Source organism: Agelaius phoeniceus, unplaced genomic scaffold (genome assembly GCF_051311805.1).
Source record: "Agelaius phoeniceus isolate bAgePho1 unplaced genomic scaffold, bAgePho1.hap1 Scaffold_283, whole genome shotgun sequence".
NCBI lineage: Eukaryota > Metazoa > Chordata > Aves > Passeriformes > Icteridae > Agelaius > Agelaius phoeniceus.
In genome coordinates, this window is record NW_027509923.1 from 22,134 (window position 1) to 40,780 (window position 18,647).

General features: G+C 44.0%; 1 long non-coding RNA gene across 1 annotated transcript in view; it reads left to right on the plus strand.

Moving 5' to 3' along the window:
• The first annotated feature begins 9,594 nt into the window (after positions 1 to 9,594).
• LOC143693107 (uncharacterized) overlaps positions 9,595 to 18,647 on the plus strand; it is a 29,979-nt gene continuing 20,926 nt past the window's right edge. The window contains exon 1 of the long non-coding RNA XR_013180586.1: positions 9,595 to 10,635. This is a non-coding gene — a long non-coding RNA (uncharacterized LOC143693107). The remainder of the gene's footprint in view (positions 10,636 to 18,647) is intronic.

An 18,647-nucleotide genomic window follows, 5' to 3' on the forward strand; every position in this document is an offset into this window, starting at 1 on the left:
GAGTCCCTGGGACTTGTCCTGTTGCAGCAGGCTATGCGGCAGGGCAGGGCAGAGCAGCTCCGGCACGAATATGTGCGGACACCCGTGACACGGAACGTGACAAACGGGGGGATGACAAACACAACACATCATGCTTGTGGTGAGGGTCTCGAGGGGAAAAGGCGAAAGGGACCCCAAAGACACGCTAGGTAACATGGTACGCTGGACAACACGACGTGGACCGGAACTGTTCTGCGCTGCCCGCCTGAAAGCTGCCGTCACAAGTAGAGCCTCTCCCTTTAGATGTCCTAAGAGGCCCCTTGGAGGAGATTGCTGTTCCCTCTGCTAATTTTTAAATCTGTCCCAGGAACTCCCGACCTGCTGCTCTCCCATTGTGCCATCTCCAGGCTGTGGCCCCGACTTATCTTTTGAATGATCGGTGATGAGGATCCACGTTGCGCCTGAAATGAGTCTGCCTCGGAGGGCCCCGTGACCGCCTGTTAGCGTCTCGGTCAGCTACAATAAAGAAAAACAAAACCAAAGAATGAGTACAGAGTTGTGTGGGCCAAATCCCGGCGAGTCGGCTACTTGCCCTCTCCTGAGTGTGCCTGGCTCCTTCAGGCTCCGGCTTCATCCTGATTCCAAGGCTGTGGCCGTTATTATGAGTGGGTAAGAGAAAGGCAAAGTGAAATGGCATTCCTGTGAGTGCAGTGGATGACCTTGTGTGCTGTAAGATGTGTGAATGCCTCTGCTTGGCTTCTGAAAAGCCTTGGGTGGGGGGCTCAAATAATCACCCTTTCTGACCCTGCTGCCTTCAAACCCATGCCCCCAACAGTAACTCCTAACTGGATACCCGCTCACCCTCCCTCTCCCAGTCACAATCCTCAACTCACCTGAAGCCTCAATCTCAAACGTCATCTTGGACGCTGGACAGATCCCTCTTGTGACACGATGAATCTGCTGAAAAAAGCGTTGTAATTTTCACAACCTGGAGCCTCTAGAAGCTGCGCTCTTCCTAAAAAAAATACAAAACAAAATAAGAACAAAACCAGAAATTACAAATGCGCTTTACCACCCCTAAACACAAAACCCAAAATTGTGAACTTAAATACTCCCTGTATTCTATGCTGTTTTCTTCACAGTATCTTCAAAGCCTCTGTTGTTTTAGATGCCCAGAAACACCTGCTGAAAACAAGCTGAGAGAAGCTGAAAGAGCTTCTTCACTGAAATGAGAGGAGAGCTCTTATCCTAGCACCTCCCAGAGGGGGAATGAAGGCCCTGGGCAAAGGCTGGGGTTAATATACCCCTGATGGTGCCCGCCTCTCGTATCCATGGCACCTGGGAAAAGGGAGGGGGCCGATCCCACCGGGTATAAAAACCCTCAGAGCAGCTGCTGCTGTTTGGCTCCTCTGACTTGAAGTCAAGGGGAGCAAAGGGCTTGTTATAGAAGAAAACTCTTCAGAAAAATAACAGTGCTTTCTTTTTTTGCAACAACTACTTGGAGTAAATGGGCAGAAAACTGGTAAGAAATAAAAGTTTCTGTTTAGGCAGCATAACTAGATAAATTGGGCGATTTGCTGTTAACTTACATAATTATTTCTTAGCGGCTCCTAAGTAGTACTTCATGTGTGACTATGCTGGGTGGAAAAGAATGCTTATGATATGAATAGTCTAAGTCTCCTTGGGACCTCCAATTAGGCCTATCTACATTATAAGTAACAATAAGAAAAATAAAAGCTTCCCAGGCAGTGTAAGGGTTAAGTGCATGCCAGGCTCACCCTACTCTGAGATACTTGGTCCTATGGCACAGAAAGAAGGGCCCTGAAATGTAGTTTTAAACGCTTAAAATGCTGAAAAAGGCAGAGCTTCCTTCCAGTGCACCCCTTAAACAGAGGAAATGGGGCAGTTACCTCTACTGAAACTAATACAATAGCAAATAAATAGCTTCTGCCCTTTAATTTATTCTTCTTAATACTGGGAAAAGAGGGTTTTTCCTCACTTTATATCTCTCCAGTGATGAAAAAAAGAGGAATTTTTCCCTCAGTTCAAACTCTTATGGAGAGATAGCTGGGCTTCTCCCTCAATTTAGGCCTCAGGACAACAAAAAGGCGGTGGCTACCCTTAATTCAAACCCATAAGAAACATTGTCAAGATTTTCCCCTTTTACTGAAACTGGAAAATAATAGAAAATGAGGACTCCCTGTCAATTAACACCCCTAACACCATAGAAAAGGCAGGGATTCTTTCAACTGAGACCATTAAAATTGCAGGGGAAGCAGAGTCCCTCCCAGTTTGAACACGAAAAATAAAGGAAAAGGAGGCTTTTTCCCTTTTTTCTAAACCCTTTTTTTCCTAATAACCCCTCTCCTTTCTGGGAGTGCTGTGGGGGGTCTGGGGGCCCTGGGGAGGGACTGACACAGTAAAAGGGGAAAGTTGAAAGCCCTCTCCTGGAACCCCACATGCTGCCTGGCCTGCTCGGATGCTGCCCCTTGGCAAAAGGGTTCTTCCCTTGGCATTTTCTCAAAGTGTTGCTCCGTGCCCGGGTGGCTCCGGCTGCTCCCTAGTCCGTGCTGGATGCTCCGACCGGAGTTCCTGGAGGGACCCTTGGGATGCCCCGTTAGCCCCTCTGGACTAGCGGCTCCCTGTGCGGGTGTGCCTGGGTAACCCTCTGAAAGCAGCTGGGCACACGGGGGCTGCTAGACCTTGGAGTGGGCTTGAGGTGAAGAAAGGTCCTGTGAGGAGTTCCTTCCCCTGCACAGCCCTTTGTCTGCCCCTTAAACGATGGGCTGCCAGACTTTCCTTTCTAAGGAAATTAACCGTCTTTCCTCTCTGGGTGCCCGTGGCCGAAACCTCCTCCAAAACTGCAGAGAACGATTTCTCACGGACCGCGGCTGCCGACGCCGAGAACTCTCGCCGCCCTCGGAGCGCCACGTGCCTCCTGCGAACGGACGTCGACGCGCAGCGGGGGTGAGTTTGGCTTTACGGGGAAGAGGGCCGGCGCGGGATTTCTCCGGGAGCGAAGCTGCCCCCGCTGAGAACTCGGGCTGCCCTGGCAGTGCCGAGCGCCTCCTGCAAACTGGCGTTGGGAGACGCGGGGAGTGAGTTTTTCTGTGCTGAAGTTCTCCCAGACCAAAGCTGAGAGCATCTAACCCTGACCACAACAACTTAGCTGGGTCTAAAACTTACAACCTTCGGACTGGCGGCGTGGGACCCGACCCGCTGTGCCGCTGCTGGCCCCTTTCTAAAGCATTCCGCTGCAGTCCTAAAACTCTGCCTTTTCAGAGGGTGTTTTCTCTGACCCTGACCGTAATCTTCAAAATATGCTATAAAGACCCATAAAATGGCTTTGAAAAAGCCCCAACAATACCCTAAGTAGTCCCAGAAAAGTCCCTTCCAAAATCCCCTAAATACCTTTAAAAGTCCTGGAAAAAAAGCCTCACAAAGACGTGCTCAGTCTCCGAACTCTACCTCTTGCTGTCTAGCCCACAGATGTCGTCCCTACCTTTTTGCAGTGGGTCTGTTGTCCTCTGAGGTTCTGTCATTGTGCTGCTGTGTGAGGGTTGCTGTCTGGTCTCGCTGTTAGGGTTGCTGGTTTGTGCTGCTGTTGGGGGAAAAGGCTGTTTTTAGGGGGGCTGCTTAGGCTGAGGTTAGGGCTGGGGTGAGGGGTGGTACGGCTGTACCCTGTACCCCTGATCTCCACTGGACTGTCCAGCCCTCAAGCCCTCTCCCTTTACCCCTCAACCGGTCCCGCTGCCCCCCAGCCCTCAGCTCCTGTGTGTCACCCTTGACCCCTCTCCTTTGCCCCTCAGCCCCCAGCTTCTCTGTGTCACCCTACAGCTGCCCCTGCCACCCTCAGCTCCTGTGTGTCACCCGCTGTCCCCTCTCCCTGTTCCTCCCTCAGCTCCCAGCCTCTGTCACCCTCAAGCCCCCACAGTGCCCCTCGAACTGCCCCTCAGCCTCCATGTGTTGTGCCATGAAAAGACCCTAAAAAAACCTAAAAATTCCCTGAAAACCCCCTAATCTTCAAAATGTCCTAAAAACCCCATGAAAACCTAAAAATAGCCTCAGAACGCTGTTAGAATACACTGGAAATACCCTACTTTTAAAAAACCCCTAAAAATCCCCAAAGAACCTTTAGAAATCCCGAAATATACCCTAAATAATCCAAAAAGAGCTCTAAAATTACCCCAAAAATCCTTAAAATGCCCTGATAAGACCCTAAAAAAGCCTAAAAATTCTCTCAAAAACCCTAAAAATACCCTAGCCCTAAAATGTCCTACACATACCCTCAATAGTCCTAAAAAACCCCCAAGAACACCCAATTCCCCCCCCCCAAACAATTCTTAAAAGGACTAAGAAAACCCTTAAAATACCCTAACAAAATCTTTTAAAAGCCCTGAAAAAGCCCTAAAAGTATCCTAAACGTTCCCAGAAAATTCCTGGAAAACTCCTCCAAAAAAGCCCTAAAATATCCTTTTAAAGCTGTGAGAAAAACCCTAAAAAAACCCCCTAACAAACTGCTCAGCCCCCAACTCCTACCTGTCACTCTCTAGACCACAAACATCATTGCTACCTTTTTATTAGGCTTGCTGCCTGCAGCTGCTGGAGAGTTCTGGGGCTGTCCCAGCATTGGGGTTACTGCCTTGTGCTGCTGTTGAGGAAAACCGGGGTCCTAGGGGTGCTCTTTAGGGTGACCTTGGGGTTGGGTTGAGGGCTGCTGCACCTGTCCCCTAACCCTACCTGGTACCCTGTGTCTTTTGTATCCCTAACCCTCGGTGTGAACTCTTCGTCTGTCAAGCCTCCCCCTCCTTGCCCCTCAGCCCGCAATGTCTGCGTGCCACCCCGAGAACTCTGGCGTTGTCCCTTGGCCCCCTGGCCTCCACTGTGCACTCTCCACCTGGTTAGGGGTGGTGTGAGGGCTGGTTCACCTGTCACCCTCAAGAAGCCCCCACTTTGCCCCTCAAGGCATCTGCTCCCCCTCACCCTTTTCTTGTCACCCTCAAGTTCCCCGCTCCCAGCCTCTCAGCATCTCTGTGCCACCCTGGAGCCCCCCAGTTGCTCCTAACGCCCCCTTCTGCCTCTCAGCTCCCCCCGTCCTCTGTGTCACCCTCCAGCCCCCTCCCCTCAGCCCGCAGCCCCCTGTGACACCCTGCGGCCCACAGACGTTGTCCCTGCCTGTCTCGCCTGGGTGTTGTCCTGCTGCGAGAGCCGCGCCGTCCTCCGAGGGTTCGGGCTCCTGGGTGCTGCTGCAGGGGACTCACGGGTGGGCGGTGGGTGAAGTAACGGATGGAGCGGGAAGTGTGGTGGGACGGGTTAAGGGCGGAGTGAGGGATGGAGCAAGGGCGGGCTGGAAAACGGAGTAGGGTTAGGGGCGGAGAAGGGGACGCAGCAGCAGGTGGCTGAGGTGGGGAGGTGTGTTAGGAGGAAGCGTAACTCCGTAACTCCAAGACCGAGTCTGCAGCCAACGAGAACTCTGAGTGACCTGGGAGTGCCGAACGTCTTTGGCAAACTGATGTAAGGAAACTGGGGTGATGAGTTTTGTTTCCCGTGGAAAAGGGATGGCGTCTGTGTCCGTGGGCCTGCACCCTGCCCGGGACCTTTGATCTCCAGTGGGCTGCCGCCTCCTAAAATTCCAAACATCGCAGGTGAGACAAGGGGTTGCAAATTTTACTCGGGGTAGAAACCAATTTTGGATTTAGCTGAAGTCTGCTGGTGAAACTTGTGTAGTCTGTTAATCGGTGTGCTTGCAAAAAGGCCTGCAGAGAGAAAAAAGGAAGTTCGAGGATTCTGTGGGGAAAAAGAGAATCTGGGTTACGACCGAGTGCACGGCCTCGTCCCTGTGTGAGTAAAAGTTTGAGGTTTTGCCGGCAGCGTCGCCGAGTGCTGAGGGGTCCCCTGGTCGATAGGGCAACTTGGGAGGGTTTGCTTCAGGCTTTGCTTGTGAAAGGTGTGAGAAAAGCAAGCACCTCTGAAGCAGATGAGCCCCCTCTTGCCTGTTGAAGTGTTGCATAAATCAAAGATAAACCTCAAGGTCCCTTCCCACCCAAACCGTTCCGTGATTCTTTGCCCTGGAGGCAAGGGTGCACCTGTCACCGCGTTTCTCTTCACAGAGAAAAGCAAGGCACAGTTCTCCCCAAGAATATGTCTGGGATTCACATTCTCTGAACCTCAGAGGAAGTAAAATCAATTCTTAGCTCATTTGCTGTGCCTCTGTTTGTGCTGAAGTAGAATGCAGCGTGGAGATTGTTCACCCAAAGTGAGGGTGTTTTGTTTCCTTGGCCTGTCGGGGCCAAGCGTGTGTGCGTGTCGGGACTGTTGGGTGACGGTCGTGAGTTGTGTGCGGGGTTGAGTACTTGGCAGATTGGATTTAGATGTAATGTAATATAGTATAATAAAGCAATTAATTAGCCTTCTGATAAGGCAGAATGCAGATTGGAAACATTTGCACATATGATATTAAAGGACACGTGAACCACCTTTCTGTGAGACAAAGACACGAGACTTGGCCCATCCCTAACTTAGGATACAGCTAAAAAATAATAGATAAAATAATTTTTAACCTATTTTTGAAGAGCTCTCTAAAACTAATGGCAGATGATATAGCTATTTTATCTGGCGAGCTTCCGTGCAAAATTCCCCGCTGATGCTGGCTCAGACGGATGGAGATTTGGGAGGAGGGGGAAGAACAAAGTGCCACGGGGCTTTATTGGATGAGCCTTGAAAGGTTTCTGCAAGCTTCTATTGCAAGGTTGATGAACCTTGTGTTTGTTAACTTCAGTTTTGCTCAGTGTTTTAACCCTGCTTTATCTCCTGTGGTCCAGATGACACATTCACACATCTTTAGAAAATTCAGTGGGATGCTCTTCAAACAACATGTGACTTTGCACCAGTGAGGCCAGAAACTTGATGGTTTTACCTCAATCTATAGTTTTTCAATATTGCTATAGAAAGTGCTTTTCTGTGAAATGTCTACTTTGGTTAGATCATGCACATTGAGTGCTGGCTGGGACTTCCATAAGATGAAGAGTAAGAATAACTCGGGAATGTTTCATCATTTGTCTCTGCACTGGTCAGAAATGGTAATTTGAGCTCAACTCTGTAGAAATTTAGCAAAAGAAGTTGGACACTCAGAGGATAAAAATAGAAAAAACTGCATTGGAAGGATTTTTCCTGCTAGTGAGTGAGTTTTTACCTGTAGGAGCATCGGGGGGGTAGCACGGTCGGGACGGACGGGGACGAGAAGTCGTATTGCTATAAGCTGGGTGATATGGGGTGACCTTTAAATGAGGGCCGTCTTCTCCTAGGAAATGAAAGAAGTAACAGGTATCCATAGTTAATGAGCCTAGGATTCCTAGCTCTTGAAGGTCAGATTTATCAGCTTTAGAATTATCAATATAAGTTTGGTGTTTCTGGCTGGGAGTTGGAGACACGTGATGATTATCATATGGCCAATATTTATCAGGAGTAACATTATCAAGACCCTTTGGGAAAGGTACTCCGACTAGACAGGTTGAAAAAGGTTTGTCAGGGCTTGTGTCAGATAGACCGATGGTATCGGAGCCTGCGGACCTGGCTAAAGCGACCCGGACATTCGTCTTTGGTTGATTTACAGGTAAAGCTTCTGTTTGTGCTGCCTGTGTGACTGCTTGCGCTATTTGAGCTCCAAGAGCCCTTTCAATTTTTTCTCCTAGAGTTTTTCCAAGTTCATTTGCCTGGATAATTGCCACTTGCTGTGGACTCCCAATTTTGTTACAGGCATCCATCATTTCAGGCACTGTGGGTTTGTCTTTCCCTAGGGCTTTGATAACTCTTTTACATTCTGCATTGCCATTATTTTCAATAATGTCCCGTATCATTATTGGGCGAGCTAGATCATCGCCGCATTGTCTTTCTGCTCCTTGCGTTACCCGGCCCACAAATGTGGTAAATGGTTCAGACGAGTCTTGCCTAATCAGATTATAGGCTTTTTCAAAACTTCCTGCGGCTGAATTTGCAAAAAGGCTCTGCGAGCCATCTTTTTAATGTCATCTAACGCTGTTTTGGGTAAATTCACTCGATTATCATTCTGATCATCAGGAGGGTCACCAGTCAGCTTAGACGTGACAAGGGTACGAAGGCCTGCATTGGTACTTTGTCTATAAGTGGCTAGTACCCCTGTGAGCAGTCTTTTCCATTTGAGTTCCCATAGCGTATATTGTGAGTCTGTGAGAATTATACTAGCAAGATTTTTACAGTCATTTGGTGTGAGTGTATGTCCTTCCAGGACTGTCCTTTTCAGCAGTTGCTTAAAATACGGGGAGCATATACCACCGTCCCTTATTGCTTTTTGCAATTCTTTTATCTCAGGAGGTGGGATAGCCACCCGTGTTCTAGGACCGGCGGCTTGCTGGCTGAATGGCACAGGCATAGCTAGAGGATTTAGACTTTCTTCTTTGCAAATCTGGCCTCTGACTTCATCCTAGTCTGCTAGTTGAAAATTATCGAAAGATTTTGGTGAGTTTTCCAATTTGGGATTAATGCTGACGAATTTTCAGCGTTTAGTGTCTCTTTTTGGGTCAGAGATCTGTCCCAAACGCTGGGGGGACTCTGGAGCTGTTTGGGAACAGTTCTTTTTCAAAATTCTTTTGTGTTGGATCAAAGGGTTGGCATTTGCAGGGTAAAGACCCCGGAAATAATTTGGCAGATCAGGAAGCTAAAGATGCAGCAGAAAATGGAGCTGAAAGAGTTAATATTAACTCCAAATGAGGAAAAATTGGAAATTCCAAAGTTTAGGGAAGCAAAAAAAAAAAGGCGAATTAAAACAAGATAGGTGGCAAAAAAGATAAATGGGGGAAATAAAAACATCTTGATAGAAGACAGGTAATAAAATGCTTAGTAGGGAATAGCAGAGGACATGTATCAAAACGCCCAGTGGGATACTCAGGCTTTGTGTGATCATTTTTCTCAAGGAACTATGGATGCATTGCGCTTTTTGGAGTAGAAAAACAAGTAACTGAAAGATGTATAATTTGCCAAAGGATAAATAAAAGGGTGGTGAGAAAAACAACATGAGAAGGTCGTGAGTTAACTCGTCGACCATTTCGAAGTATCCAAGCAGAAGTTGGCTTTGGTAAACTCTGGATTTATTTGTAAAAACCGTTTAATCCAGGAAAAAAAAAAAAAGAAGGATATACCACATGCTGGGCAGGAGGGAGATTGTAAGAAAATAACATTTTTAAAGGCAATAAAAGAAAAACGGTGAAAGTATAAGGCTAGGAACGAAATATTACCTCATCCATGCCTGTTTGTTCCTCCACTCGTTCGCGGCTGCCCCAGCCCCTGTGCCGGCTCCGGCACGGTCCGTCTGTCCCGGTCCGTCTGTCCCGGTCCGTCTGTCCCGGTCCGTCTGTCCCGGTCCCGGTCCGTCTGTCCCGGTCCGTCTGTCCCGGTCCGTCTGTTCCGGTCCGCCAGTCCCGGTCCCGGCCGCCTGCCCCGTCTGTCCCGGTCCGTCTGTCCCGGTCCGTCTGTCCCGGTCCGTCTGTCCCGGTCCGTCTGTCCCGGTCCGTCTGTCCCGGTCCGTCTGTCCTGGTCCCGGCGCATCTGTCCCGGCGCGTCTGTTCCGGTCCGTCTGTCCCGGTCCGTCTGTCCCGGTCCCGGCCGCCTGGCCCGCGGCCGCTCCGCTGGCCGTGCTGGCGGAAGGGGCGGGGGGTCCGTCCTGCCGCGTGCACCGTGGGTACCGCGCTGACCGCACCGAGGGGGGGTCCCGTCTGTCCCATCCCCGGCTGCCCTGACTCTGCTCGGCTCCCGCCGCTGCAGCCGGGGTCAGTCGCCGGCTTGGTCTCTGCCGGATCAGCCGCCGTGAGCCATGTGGGGCCGATCCACGCTGCAGCTCGGTCTGCACCGGAACAGCCCCTGGGACGATCCCGGCTGCAGACCCCGCCTTTGGAGGACCGAGACCCTGAGCTGTGCCGAGCCCCTCGGGCGATTCCCCCTGCAGACCCCGCCTTTGGAGGACCGAGACCCTGAGCTGTGCCGAGTTCCCCCGTCCTGCCCTGAGCTCCGTTCCCTTGGTAACCACAGCTCCGGCTGCTCAGCGGAACTCTCTAAAGGAATCACCTTATCGAAACACTAAAAGTTCAGGTAAAAGAAAGCCCTCTCCTGATTCTTCCTAAAAATACGGGAGAAAAGCTATAGAAGATAAAAATCCAAAAAGAATGGGATAAAGGGATGTCCTAGGGTGACGTTATGATGCTTGTATCCCCATTCATGTGTTCTGTGAATGTTGGATATTATGTTCTGTACCTTTAAGACCGGCTCTGAGGAGGGAAAGTTTTGGTTTGGTTTTCTTATCAGCCTGGCGGGACACAGAGACTGCGGCTTTTGCTTTTGCTGCTTTTGCTTTTTGCTTTTGCTCTCTCGCTCTTGCTTGCTTCGCTTCTGCTTGCTTCTGCTCATTAGCTAGTTTAGCTAAACTGTCCAATTTCTTCCTGGACGGTTTCTCCTTTCCTTTTTCTGACCATTTCGAACCTGCTCCGGACTGGGACCTGAGAAACACCAAGACCCTGCACCTTCTGGCCTGCAGCAGCAGCCCCAGCGCCGGAGGGACTGAGAACAGAGTGACCACCCCCCAAGAGAGACTTTCTGAATTTTTCATCTTTTTCAGAGCGGTGTCATCCGGTATTGTTCATTTTGTGTGCTGGGGGGTGCTGTGCTTGTTAAATAAACAGGTTCTTTCCACTCCTCTCCGAGGAATCCTTCCCGAACCGGTTGGGGGGAGGGGCTGTGTGGGTTTGCTTACTGGAGGAGCCCTAATTTGGAAATTCTCCTCCAAATTTGCCCTAAACCTCGACAAGGGATTAGTCTATTTCCATTAAAAGAGGCTCCCATAGGAGGGGGTGGACCAGGGTTTGTAAATGCTCCTTTGACTTCGTCTGAGGTCTGAAATTTTAAGAAATAAATAAAACGGATATTTGGAGGATCCCGTAGGCATAGCTGAACAATTAGACCAATTTTTAGGTCCAAACATTTATACTTCAGAAGAGATGTGGTCTGTAATGAAAATAATATTTTTCTCAGGAAGAAAGGCAATTAATCAGAGCAGCTGAAATAAAAGCTTAGGAAAAAAGATAATCTGTGGGGACCCCCAGAGAAGACAAAATGCCAGCTGTACCTCCTGAGTGGGGTAAAAATAATGAGGAGGGGAGTAAACACATGAATAATTATTGTAATTACATAATCAAAGGAATAAATGAGACAGCATATCAAAGGCGAAATGCAGGGGAAAAAGAAAAAGTTTTTAAGGGACAGCTTTTCGAGGGGAAAGAAGAAACTGCATCTAAATAGAAAAACAAACTTAAGAGAAATAGGAAAATGGTCCTAAGTAAGTGGAAGATCTGAAAATCTTTAAAGAGATGGGCACAGAGGAGGAATAGGGAGGTCATAAGCTCTAATTTTCTGGGGGGGACAAATACCATCTGGAGCCTGTGATAACTTTAAAAGTGGGTCCCCAAGAAGAAGAATTGGAATTTGTAATAGACACAGGGGCAGAGAGAACCTGCCTGTTAAATATTCCAAAAAGTTACAGTGTCAGCAAAGATATAGTGAAAGTAACAGGGGCAAAGAGGGAAAGTTTTACATTTCTGGTCATTAAAGATGTAGTAATTGAGGGAAGAAACTAAAATTTGCATGGGAGATGTCTTATTGGTCCCAGGGGCAGGTAGCAATTTATTGGGAAGAGTCTTACAAGTGCAAATAAGAATAGGAGTCATATCAGAAAATGGGAAAATGACAGCTAGAGTTTTAAAATTATTTAAAAGAGGATGAAGAAAAAAAATCAACAAAGAAGTTTGAGGTGGGGAAGGAAATAGGGGAGGATTAAATATCGACCCGATAAGGGTTACAATTGAGAGAGAAGATTGTCCCGTGCGTGTACGTCAGTATCCTGTATCTTTAGAAGGACGGGAAGGTTTGAAGCCAGTAATAGAAGGACTAATAAAGGATGGGGCATTACACCCTTGTATGTCTCCTCATAATATCCCTATGCCCCCAGTAAAGTCTGATGGGAGTTATAGACTAGTACAAGATTTAAGGGAGGTTAATAAAAGAACTCAGACTCACTACCCAGTGGTAAAATATCTTAGACACTTAATAAATAAAAGTAGCTAGAAAACCAACCATGAGAAAATTGCAAGAATTTTATTCATTCTCCCTCCCTCTTCAAAGAGAGAGATCAGAAAATTACCTAGATTATTGAAATATTATAGATTGAGGGGTACGCACAAGTAGCAAAACTCGTGTATGAAAAAAATGGACAGAAGGAGATGATATAAAACAGACCAAAGAAGATATTGTTAAATTAAAAGAGTTAAGTTAAAACTAGCCTAAGTACCAGCTTTAAGCTTACCTTTGTTAGAAAAGTCATTTATCATTTATACATAAATACAGAAAATGGAGTACCTCATAAAATTTTAATTCAAGACTAAGGAAGAGTAAAAAAATATCTAGTAGCTCATATATCAAAGATGTTGGACTCAGTAAGCCACAGCTAGCCAGTAGGTATTTAACAGCTACTGCAATCCTAGTAAAAGAAAGTTGTAAGCTTACTTTTGGAAGTAATTTAGTTAGGTTCACTTCGTACCATCTGAGGTCTGTTGAATTAAAAAAAACAGGTAAGAAGAGAAGAAAGAGAGAAGTTGAAGTAGGGAGGTGGTTAGCAAACTCTGAGATGTTAGAATGTGAAGTGATGACATCTTGGTGCTAGAAGAGAGCAGAAGTGTGAATGCGGGTTTTTTGCATGAAAGGCAGGGAAGTGTCTCAACACACGGTTGTTAGGAGGTTATTCAATGCCGAACTGAGGTCCAGAAAGGGTTTAGCAGAACGGGCCCTCCTTGAAGGGAAAAGAGGGGAAGTTGACTAGAGAAAGGAAAAGAATGTCAGGAGCACCTGGGGACGCCAGGTTTGGGGTTGTCAAGGCTGGGAGGTGTCTGACCGCTCCCTACGAGCGGCGGGGTCTCGGGGGCCGCGGCAGGCACCGATCCATGGAGGTGACCCGGGGGCGGTGCTGGCAGCAGAGGACACACGGGTTTGCCGGGCAGGAGCGGGCTGGCTCCGTGGCGGAACTGCCGGGGGGCTCCCAGACTGCCGGGGTCCCGAGTCGAGGATGGCTGCGTCGGCCCCGGTAAGTGGGCCGAGAGAGAGAAGGAAAGAGAAAGAGAGAGAAGAAGAGAGAGAGAGGGCAAAAGGGACCCAAGGCTGCCCCCAGGGTCCCCGTGCCCCTGGCTGCTCTCCCCTGCTCCGGCCCTGCAGCGAAGTGGCAGCACGGCATTGACAGCAAGGCCGTGAAAAGAGCGGGAGGGGGCTAGCACTAAAAGATAAAATCAAAGCAGAGATTGCTGACTCTCCAAACCTCACAAAGTGGTTTGTTTTTCTTAAGTAAGAAGGGTTTTGGTCTTTTCTTTTGTGTGTTTTGTTTGCTGTTAAAAAGAAGTTTTTTTGTTTTTGTTTTTTTTTTCCTGAAGAATGGGTTTTTAAGGCTAAAACAATAAAATGCTGCCCAAAAAGTAAAAAGCAATAGATGTGATACATCTCGTGTTAAAATTGGTCTAGCTTTTCTTATTTAACTAACTGTAACTCACAAAAAGAAGAATTTGCCTCTGCAGCTATTAGCACAGCTGGATAGAAGAAGAAGAGGCTGCTGTGGAAAAAGCTTTTAGCTAAACCCAGAAAGTTTGGAAGAAAAGCGAATGGTAAAAGTTAATGCAGTATTATCTTTCTTTTATTACTATGCTATTAAGAAGTCCTTTCCAGGTACTACTGAAGCAACAATCAGAATCACGGAAAAAGGGTGAATTCATGCCAGCAGAATCAAAGGACTTGTGAAGGAACCTGAGGAATGGACTGTCGCATTTAAACCGGGTGATACCGAACTGACTTTCCAATGGGGACTGAGTGGTAATAGTTTGGCAAAAGCCAAATGATCCAAGAAATGTACAAAGAACAACACAGAATTAAGAATTAAGACGACGCTTATACCACTGGTTTCAAGCCCTGCCTGGTTTTATTCTGGTCTTGCCTGAATAAAACATCTCCTTAGGGGAGGAATACTCCAGATAGAAGGATCAAGCCTGTTTTTGTGTTCTGACCTTAGCCTGAGAATTGTACAGGGGAGAAGGGGAATTACCGTTTCCATCAGTAAACTTTATGTGATTCATTCCAATACTGGACATGCTAGCTGGGTTATAAGGAAATGCTTGAATTGTGAGAATAATTAGTACTCAAGTTCACAACATTTATGCTCTTATTGCAAAAAGTGTTAAAGTAATAACTTAGCTTTGTGCATGGGAATTATTAGTGCCTGGTGAATGAGAGATACCTGAAGAACAGTAAGAGACCACAGTTAAAGGGTGTCAAAACCAATTTGCCTGGGAATTATTTAAGAGAATGTGACAAGGAAATAGAGGGCACGACCAGATTGGCCTCTGTATTTTGCCACCGAGAAGATCAAATACATCTGCTGTGGGTTGCAACCTCACGGGCCTGGGAGGTGGGAGTATAAGCCATACTGGACCTCTGTTATTCCTGTTTCTGGCCCTCATTTGTTCTCTTTTCCCTTTCGGGATACCAGCAAGATCGTGTCACAAATGCTGCAGAAAGCATCACGTGGAAAGAAACCAAAGTTCCTCTTTAATTACACGCACCTATGTCAACAGCCACTGTTATAACCCATCCAAATTAAGAACCTGTAGGCAAAACGGAATAAATTATTGGATTACAAGAAACTTAGGAAAAAGTGGTAATAGATTTGGAATTGAATGTCTAAAAGGAGAGAGATGGATTTGTTTTACAGTTAATCTTGAAGATATGGTTCAAGAAGATTTGATAAAAAAAACAAATAATAAACAAAAAAGTAAAACCAGCACAGCAATTGAACTCTGTATTGACCCCAAATTATCTATTGAGTTGTATTACAAGACTCCAAGCAGTTATAGAAATGATAGCAAATGGAGCTGCCCAGGCTTAGAGTTCTTATCAAGTCAGCTAAGCCAAACAAAACCTGTAGGGTATCAGAATAGGTTGGCTTTAGACTATTTATTGGCCAAAGAAGGGGGTGTTTGTAGAAAGTTTAATATATCAAATTGTTGAAAATGGATGAGCAAAATTGATGAGAAAAGTCATTCTAGAAAAAGAAAAAGAAATCAAAGAAGAAAAAAAAAATATATGTGCATATAATAACTGAGGTACCAGTCCAAACATTAGAAAACAATGTTAAAACCTAGCTGGTAGGGTAATGTGTTAGAAGAAATTAAGATCTTTCATTTTATGTGTTGCAACTATTTTTATATTTCTTCCTTGTGTAATCCCCTGTTTTATTTTGCCAGCATAGTCCAGAAGATGCAAATAGGTAAGAAATATTGCTCAAGCCAAATGACTTACAAAGAATAAGAGTGGAGATTGTGAAAAATACGTGTATTTTACGATTGGCTTTTTGGAAATATTAAAATGAATATTATATGTGTTGTGTTAGAAAGTAATGCTGTATTAATTCTCTTAAGTAGTGTGTTAAATATAGTTATAGGTAACAAAAACTGTTAAAATAGAAACGATGCTATGTAAGATACTTTTTTTAAAGAAAGGACTTGCAGCGAGATAGCGGCCACAGGACACCTGGATCTTTCAGAGAAAAAGAATTTATTGCCCTCTTATCAGAAGAAACAAACTTCTTCCTGCCTCCAAGGCGCCGTTAGGATTAGAAGGAAGAAGTGGATGATGAGCAGACAGAATCCTGTATTTGAATGGAATTTATGCACCATGTATGAAGTGTATGACTCTGCAACAGGCTATTGCTTTTAAGGGTTAATCCTTTGTTAACGGGGGTCCTTTTTCGGGCCCGTGCTGCCCGGAAAAAGGTACCCGGACGTCCGTAACTCTTTGTTTTTGTTGTCTCATGTTGTCCTAATTCAAATTGTCCAAATTATTATGACTCTAATTGTATGACTATTTTTATAACCATTTTATTACTATGAAACTTTCAAAAATTTTAAAAGCAAGTGATTGATGTTTTTCACACCAGTCTGTTAGGTGAAAATTATCAAAAGATTTTTGTGAGTTTTCTAATTTTGTCATTAATGCTGGCGAATTTTCAGGGTTTACTGTCTAATTTTGGGTCGAGAAATCTGTCCCAAACACTGAGGGGACTCTGGAGCTATTTGGGACCAGTTCTTTTTCGAAATTCTTTTTTGTTGGGATCAAAGGGCTGGCATTTGCAGGGGCAAAATAATTCTCTGTCTGTCCTGTATTTAGTAAAGCAGCTGTCATATTCCAGCCTCCTCCTCCTCCTCCTCCTCGTCGCACGGTTTGTGTGCATGGATGTGGCTGTGCAGACGAATCGTGACACAAAGTAGTCCCACTGGGTGCGAGGAGTGTGGAAGGCGAAAATGCGGAGGCACACCAGGTATCGGTTGCTCAGGGTTACGCGCTGCAGGGGGATCTCTCGGTGCCTGGCAGAAGGAGAGATGCGGAAGGATACATGCAAGGCGCTGCAGTTTTCGCCTGCTGTGGTGCCGTGTATAGACGCAGTGGCGGCAGAAGTGGCGTGACGGGGCACAGGGATGCCGGCTGTGGCCGGACAGCGGCACGCAGCGGCTCGGAACCGGGACCGGGCTGTGCCAAAGCGGCGGTGAACGCAGTGGGGGGTGGCGGCGGGGCCGTGGAAGGAAACGTTGGGACGCCCGTGGTTGTAGGAGGCGGCGGAGCCACGCCATCCAGCAGCTCTGAAGCGGGAGGGTGCGGTGGGGATGGCGCGGCTCGGCCCGCCATGCGGCGGCGGCGGCAGGAGAGGGGAAGCGACCACGGGCGGCGCTGACGGGAGGCTGGGCTGGAGCGCCGCGGTGCCGGCACGGGGTGCCTTGGGTGGCTGGGGCGCCCCGGTAAGACAGTCATTAAAACACCCTAAAAATTATTTTAAAAGCCCTGAAAAAGCCCTAAAGGTGTCCTAAACATTTCCAGAGAATTCCTAAAAAACTCCTGCAAAAAAACCCCTAAAAGATCCCTAAAAATCCCTGAAAAATCACCTGAAAGACCCTAAAAAACTGTTGAACCCCTACCTGTAACACTGTGGCCTCCAAACATCATCTGTACCTATTAATTGGGGTAACTGCAAGACCCTCAAACACCACCACAATCACCAGCTTGAGTTGGTCTGGACAGCACCAAATAAAATAAAATAAAAAGCTTTATAAAAAGAAAAATTAAAAATAAAAATTAAATAAAAAATAAAATTAAAAAAAAAACTGCTTTAAAAATGGGAAAATAAAAAAAATAGAAAATTAAAAAAATAAAAAGCTTTAAAAACAGAAAAATTAAAACTAAAAATTAAAAAAAATATAAAAAAATAAAAGAAATGCTTTAAAAAGAAAAAAATTAAAACTAAAAATGAAATAAAAATGAAATTAGAAAAATAAAAGAAATGCTTTAAAAATAAAAAAATCAAAACTAAAAAATTAAATAAAAAATAAAATTAAAAAAATAAAAGAAATGCTTTAAAAATAAAAAAATCAAAACTAAAAATAAATAAAAAATAAAATTAAAAAATGAAATAAATGTTTAAAAATAAAAAAATTAAAACTAAAAATAAAATAAAAAATAAAAAAGCTTTAAAAATAGAAAGAAAAAAATAAAAATTAAATAAAAAATAAAAAATTAAAAATGCTTTAAAAATAAACAAAACTAAAAATAAAATAAAAAATAAAAAAGCTTTAAAAATAGAAAGAAAAAAAAAATTAAATAAAAAATAAAAAATTAAAAATGCTTTAAAAATAAAAAAAACAAAACTAAAAATTAAATAAAAAAGAAAATAAAAAAATTTAAAAGTGCTTTAAAAATAGAAAAAGCAAAAAATACAAATGAAATAAAAAATAAAATTAAATGAATAAAATAAATAGTTTAAAAATAAAAAATTAAAACTAAAAATGAAATAAAAAATAAAAGTAAAAAATAAAAAAAATGCTTTAAAAATAGAAAAATTAAAACTAAAAATGAAATAAATATTAAATTTAAAAAATAAAATAAATGCTTTAAAAATAGAAAAAGCAAAAAATACAAATGAAATAAAAAATAAAATTAAAAAAAATAAATGCTTTAAAAATAAAAAAATTGAAACAAAAAATTAAATTAAAAAAATCAAAAATAAAATAAAAAGCTTTAAAAATAGAAAAATCAAAAATAAAAATAAAAAAAAGTAAAAAATAAAAAAATGTTTTAAAAATAAAAAAATCAAAAACTCAAAAATAAATAAAAACTAAAAAAAAAAGCTTTAAAAATAGATAAAGCAAAACCAAATATGAAATAAAAAATAAAATTTAAAAAAAAAAGTTTATAAATAAAAAATGAAAACAAAATATAAAAAATAAAATTAAAAAAATGCTTTAAAAAAATAAAACAAAAATTAAATAAAAAAAAATAAAAAATAAAACGAAAAACTTTAAAAATAGATATATCAAAAAAAAATTAAATGAAAAATAATTTAAAAAAAGCTTTAAAAATAAAAACCTCAAAACTAAAAATTAAGATAAAAATAAAAATAAAAAAATCTAAAAATGCTTAAAAAATATAAAAATTAAAACTAAAAATTAAAAAAAAAGAAAATTAAAAAATAAAATAAATGCTTTAAAATGAAAAAATTAAAACTAAAA